Source organism: Panthera uncia (assembly GCF_023721935.1).
Source record: "Panthera uncia isolate 11264 chromosome D3 unlocalized genomic scaffold, Puncia_PCG_1.0 HiC_scaffold_8, whole genome shotgun sequence".
Taxonomy (NCBI): domain Eukaryota; kingdom Metazoa; phylum Chordata; class Mammalia; order Carnivora; family Felidae; genus Panthera; species Panthera uncia.
In genome coordinates, this window is record NW_026057586.1 from 27,922,317 (window position 1) to 27,928,316 (window position 6,000).

At 50.6% G+C, this 6,000-nt stretch overlaps 1 protein-coding gene across 2 annotated transcripts in view; it reads right to left on the minus strand.

Moving 5' to 3' along the window:
• Positions 1-4,994, minus strand: part of SLC14A1 (solute carrier family 14 member 1 (Kidd blood group)) — a 54,385-nt gene extending 49,391 nt beyond the window's left edge. The window contains exons 1-2 of one of the 2 annotated variants that reach the window (XM_049620166.1): positions 4,569-4,994; positions 4,086-4,216 (exon numbers count right to left, since the gene is read on the minus strand). The gene's annotated coding sequence lies outside the window, so the exon portion shown is untranslated. Of the gene's footprint in view, positions 1-4,085 lie in introns of both variants that reach the window. The other variant, XM_049620165.1, reaches the window with a different exon arrangement.
• Positions 4,995-6,000: the final 1,006 nt, after the last annotated feature.

The window sequence follows — 6,000 nt, forward strand, 5'->3', positions numbered from 1 at the left end:
GGCCACTCAAGCTTCTGGTTTCCTAGCAGTGCAAATCACTGCCTGTGGTAGAACAGTAGTAGCCAGGAGCTGATGGAGGAGCGTTACCGCAGTTATCTCCTTTCACTGTTGAAAGCACAGCAATAGCCAAGTTCGTATTTTTCCTTGTTAGGAGGAGAAACTTGGGCTCAGAGGCATTAGACAAACTCTCCAGGACTCTCAAGTAATAAGTGCTTTTTGCTTTTTAGCAGTCGTGCACCCTCCTGTGGCCTGACATCCTTTGGAGAACCGGTAAGGTGAGGGACGGCCTGAGATTGGGAGACCATCCTGAGTGGAGAGCCTGCCTTGGAAGGGGAGGGCGGCTTGGCTTTGGAGATGCTCTGGTGCCCTCTGGTGAGAATCTGGAGGTATCACAGGGCAAGGAGTACTTCGTGTGTTGAAGTTCAGTGATCATACCCACACATGGGATGAGTCAGCGTGAGAAAGGGCACAGAGGTGGGCAGCGAAGCTGGGGAAGAGAAAAGAAGACGAGACAGGAAGAGCCATCTTAGTCCTAGGTGCCTGTCAACCTCTGCCCCCCATCTCTCCCCAGACAGCTTGTCTCTCTCCTTTAATCCAAGGATGAGCAGTGGTTCTCAAGCCTTGGTGTGAACAAGAATCACAAGAGCTGGGAAGGCAGCATCTGGGCTCCAGCTGCAGAGTTCTGATTACTAGGTCTGAAGGGGCCACAGTGATCTGCATTTTTAAACTCCATTCAGGTGATTCTATGCAGGTGGTTCTTGGACCACCTCGATTTTCAAAAAACCTTACTGTTTAATATTAATATTAATCTTAAAAGTAGATTAAAGTTTATCTAGGGCTGGAGGGCTTGGGGAGAAATGGAGAGTGATTGCTAATTGGTACAGGGTTTCTTTGGGGTCAATGACGATGTTCTAAAATTGATGGTGGTGATGTTTGCACAATTCCATGGAACTGCATGCTTAAGTGGATGAATTGTCTGATAAAATGTGAATTTCATCTCAACAAAAGTGTTATAGAAAAATTCTTATAAATTCCTTCCACCATAGAAGCCATGGGAAAATCACAAGAATTGGGTATGAAAAGAAATCTTTATTTTTAAATTGCACCTTCCCACTAAAAGAAGAACTATTAGCTGCCCGAGCTGAAACGGTGGTAAGGACTTACAGTTTTTGAAAATATATTCTTGGAGAAAAGACAGGCGAAAAGTTCTCCTTGGACTAAGTCTATTAACATGCCCAGTACCATTTAAGGCAGCTTAGCTGACACTATTAACAGTATTTCACCTTACAGTTTCCAAAACGTGTAAACATGTGTTTACAGTAACCTCTGAGGCAGGCAAGCCAGGGATTATAATCTCCATTTTACTGGTGAGAAAACAGGTTCAAGACAGGAAATATCTTGCTCAGGGCCATGATTAGGAAGAAAAGGGACATGGGCTTGAGGTTTTTGGATTCCATGTCTGTTTACACTACTGTGGCTTCTTTCCATTGTCAATAACTGTCCTCTACCCCGAGAGGTCTCCGTGCACTTTATGATGGTCAAAAGCTGAGTCTCCTTTGTTTACTTTCCTTGGCCAGAAGACCATAGCCAGGCTGATTGCTGTCATTGGTCCCTTGTCTGTCTTGCCCACCCTTAACAAACTAACATCTCCAAATGATCTCTGTCTTCAAGTCCCGCTCCTGCTCTAGAGCCTTCAAAGGCAGTCATGGGGGCTTGGGTGTGAATTGCAGCTGTGAGATTTACCAACTGGGTATCTGTGAAGATGCCACTTAATGTATTATATCTCTGGGCATTTGACCTGTAAAATGGGAATGAGATGTTCAACCGAACAGGACTTACAAGATGTAGCTGAGTTGTTACGTAAAGTGCGGGGCTTAAGGCTGCGTCCATCCCACCCAGTTCTACTGGCTGACATTGCATCGCATCCAAGGGATTCTGCTTGTTCGCCAGGTTGTAGCAACCTCTTCCCCTTCCAAAAGATGTTTCAAGCACACAAGGGTCTGCATCACACAGCTTGGCAGCTGGTTAACTTCCAATGAGTTTTCTGGTGTCACCTTCTAAATGAAGGTGGATTGTCAGTGGATTACAGAATAAGGGTCAGAAAACGCTGGGGTTCTATTTTAAAAATCTAGACTTACTGAATCAAAATCTCTTGGGGGTGAAAAAAAATCTCTTATGGTAGACAAACCTTAAATCTGCATTTCCCATAAGCATACCCCCCAACCTACCTCCTCCCCCCATTCTTACATACACAACAGCTGGTGCCCAGTGAGCTAAATTCTAAGCAGGTAGAGACCAGGAGGGTTCCAGGGTCTTTGCTCCTACCACATCACTGAGCACACTTTTACGTACCTAACAGGTACTTATGTCGGTACTCGTGTGATTGAAAAGTAGGTACCGTGCTGAGCTGAAGAGTTCCCAAACCCACCTGCAGCAGAAGCATCTGGAAGGCTTGTTCATATGGTTCGGCCATGCCCACCCTCAGAGTCTCTGAGTCAGTAGGTCCAGTGGCACCTGAGAATCTGCATTTCTACCAAGTTTCCCCAGTGATGCAGTGCTGCTTATCTGGGGACCACACAATGTCACCATAAAATTTGGCTGGGAGATCAGAAGCATCAGCATCACTCGGGCACTTGCAAATTTCAGCAGCTCAGACCCACCTGCGACTTACTGACACACAGCTGGCATTTACCTAAGACCCTCAGGAGATCTGGGTGCACATTCAAGTGCAGGAGGGGTCACGGTGTAGTTCCTTTGGACCTCGTGACAAACCTAGAAGGCAGCTTCCACTATTACTCCCATTTTGTAGGTGAGGAGATGGAGGCTGGCAGAGAGATGGCTCGATGCAGAGTCACACAGCGGACATGGCCAGCAGCAGGGCTGGGACTGGAATAGGCTCTGCAGACACCCAGCCCTCACCTTTAACACTCAGACACTGTTTCCCTCTCCCCACAGAAGCCCTCCCAGTGCCTTCCTTCCTTCAGATAACAGTCCTATGAGCCCAAACAAGAGAATCAAGCTGCAAGGAAACCCTGCGCCCAGCCATGTACTTGAACCCAAGACTATGCTGTGTCCACATAATTATGAGATGAGGTCCCGGGCCTCAGAATTTGCTGCCTCGTTGAGGAAGTATGAGTATGAACTCCTCCCGATGAAACTAGCAATAGCAGACTCCATAAAATTAGGTGTTAAGTCCCATGGTCAATCTCACATTTGATATTAAAATTATAGCTTGCTTAAAGAGTATGGAGGCTACTAAGAAATTTATGCCAGATCACGTCACTGGGTGTCTTCCTGGCTTGTTCCAGACCCTGCACCGTGGAGCCTGGGTATGCTGGGGCTTCAGAATGGCAGATGCCACCTCTCTCTGGGTTTCCCTCTTCCCTTGGGTACGGCAGTGCCTTCTCTTTGTGAGGTCCCTTTGTGTATATGGAGCTCATGTTGCTGTCTTCTGCTGTCACAGGGGAGGGAGGAATTAGAAAAGCAGAGGAGGAGCTTTGATGCTGTTGCCATGGGAGAGAGAGCGCCAGTCTCCAGCAAGAGCCCAGTGCAGAGCCAGCTACATAATCCACAGGGTCCAGTGCAAAAAGTATTAAGATTTTTGAGATAGCGATAGAATAGCATTAAACCAGGTGTGAGGCCCATGTAACTGCATGGCTCCCAGAAGGCTAGCCCTGGTCCAGGGGGCTGGAAACAGGACAGACAGTACATCACTTTAACTTGCAAATAACCTGCCTGTCAGGGGACCCGGTGGTCTGTGGAGGCGAGGGAAGGAGGCAGGACCAGAGGATAGGAGATAGTGTGGGGGGCGGGGGGGGGGAGTGCTGTGTATAGTTAGGTTTGCTCCAGGGCAACTGTATCTGCCACTCTCTGCCTGCACCCAGGGGAGAGGCAGAGGCCCAAGGATGGATGCGTCCCCACCCCTCTCCACAAGGGGCTCAGTCTGTTCCTGTTGAGGTCCTGGAGCCAAGGCCAAGGAGCCAAGGTGGGGACCCAGGAGAATGGGAAGCCGGCAGCCCAGGAATCGCACTGGGTCCTTCTGCCCCGGCCCCGGGGTTCCCCTTCCTTCCCCACCAGGTCCTCACCTCAGTCTTGGGTCCTGTGTTCTCTGTGGAGCTCTGCACCCGGGCTGCCGGAAACTAGCTGCGGGTCAATGTCTCTCTCCATTCAGCATCAGACGGGCCGAATGTAATCCTTTGTGGGGCCAGGAGCACAGCTGAAATGTGTCCAGCTCCAGAGGTTAAGAATTACCAACTCTGACCCTGGGGATGGGGACACCTTCCTTTAACAAAACAATGCTGCCTGGGGTTCCTCCCATCTAATAAGTCTTCAGAGAATCTTCCCGCTGCAGCTTCCCTGTACTTACTATCCTCAAGGGCGCTGGCTTGCCGCCCAGCACTGGTGGCCCTGAGCGTCCCTCTCTACCTCCACTGCAGGGGCGTCTGTCCTTGGCTGCACCCTTTGGGGAGCTTTGAAAACTACTCCTGCCTGTCCCCCCACCCCAACATCCTGTTGGAGCCGGTCTGGCCACCAGGATTTTTAAATTCTCTGCTGCCCAGTTTGCTCACCTCCACCCACATGACCCTCGTCGCCGCAGCTGCTCAGGCCACACTACAGGTGACACTTGCTCTCCAGCGGTGGATCCTCCTGACTCAGACTGACTCCTGGAGAAGCAAGTGCTGGGGAAAGGAGTGGGAACTACCTCTGTCTCTGTCCCATTCTGGCCCCACCTCCCGAGGGGAGGAGCCTCAGACCTCCACCCAAACGTGCCTGTTGTTTGCCGGCTTCCTGTTGTGGGACCACCTGGCCGCCCAGCACCTGCTCTCCCATATTTCTTTGTGTTCTGCTTTTTCTCCATCTTCTTTATCTCTTGCTTCAAATGTCTCCCTGCTTCGGCTTTCTGCATGCAGGTCTCCAGGGAGCGCCTTTTCTATCCTGCCACCTCCTCACCTGTTTGTCCACCTGCGGCAGCAGCTGCTGCCAGCCCTACCTTCCAACCCCTCCCACTTTCTATCCCCGCCCTGGGCGGGGGGGGGGGGCAGCCCTGGACCCCATGCCCATACCTGCTCACACAGCACACCTGCACGCTCACACAGCACACTTAGCACGCCTCTCCGCCCCGACCAGCCGCTGCCCCTGTGGCAGCACCAGGGAGACCCCCCTGCCTAGAGCAGCATTGTGAGCAGAGGTGCTGCTGACCCCGCTGCTTCCTTTCTAGGGCCTAGGCTGCGTGCTTTGCAGGTTTCCGGGGCCAATGCAAAACCTTGCTTGTCTGCTCAGCCTCCTGGGCCAGATGTTTCCTGTTTAGTGGTTTCATTTTTTTTAAAATCTAGTCTCTTTTTGGGGTGCAGGGCTGGGCCCCAACAACACTGAGGAAGAGGCACACATCACTTCTGAGGATTCTCTGTGCCTCTCGCACATACCCCTCCTACCTTCCAGGCACCCAGGGCTTTTCGCTGCACCCTTGCTGGACCTACTGCTTCTTACCAAAACTCTCTGGGAACTGAGGATGGTGAGGGCTTAACAGCCTCTAGAAATGATTCTGATTGGAGACAGGTTGGACACAGACACTGTAGTTGTTTTTTCAACCCTGGATGCACAGTGGAATTGCACCAGGAGCTTTAAAAAATACCTGTTCCCAGGCCCCTGCTGACTTAAGTGGTCTGGGGTGGGACCTGGTCCTCAGAATCAGGTGATTCTCATCCAGTCGGGGCTAAGCACCCTTACGCAAGGATCTCAAAATCTGGACCTTGACCCAGCAGCATCTGTATGATCTGAGAGTTGCTAGAAGTTCAGATTTTTGCTACCACCCAAATCCACTAAATCAAAATCTTCAGGGTTGAGGGCCAGGGATCTGTGTTTTAATGACTACTGTAGATGATTCTTCTATGCACAAGAGTTTGCAAACCAGGGCATTATAACCTGCAAAGCAAGGGAAAGGGATGGCCAGAGGCAGCATCCTATTTCTGAGTCTACACCAGTGGTTTTCAAAGTGTGGTC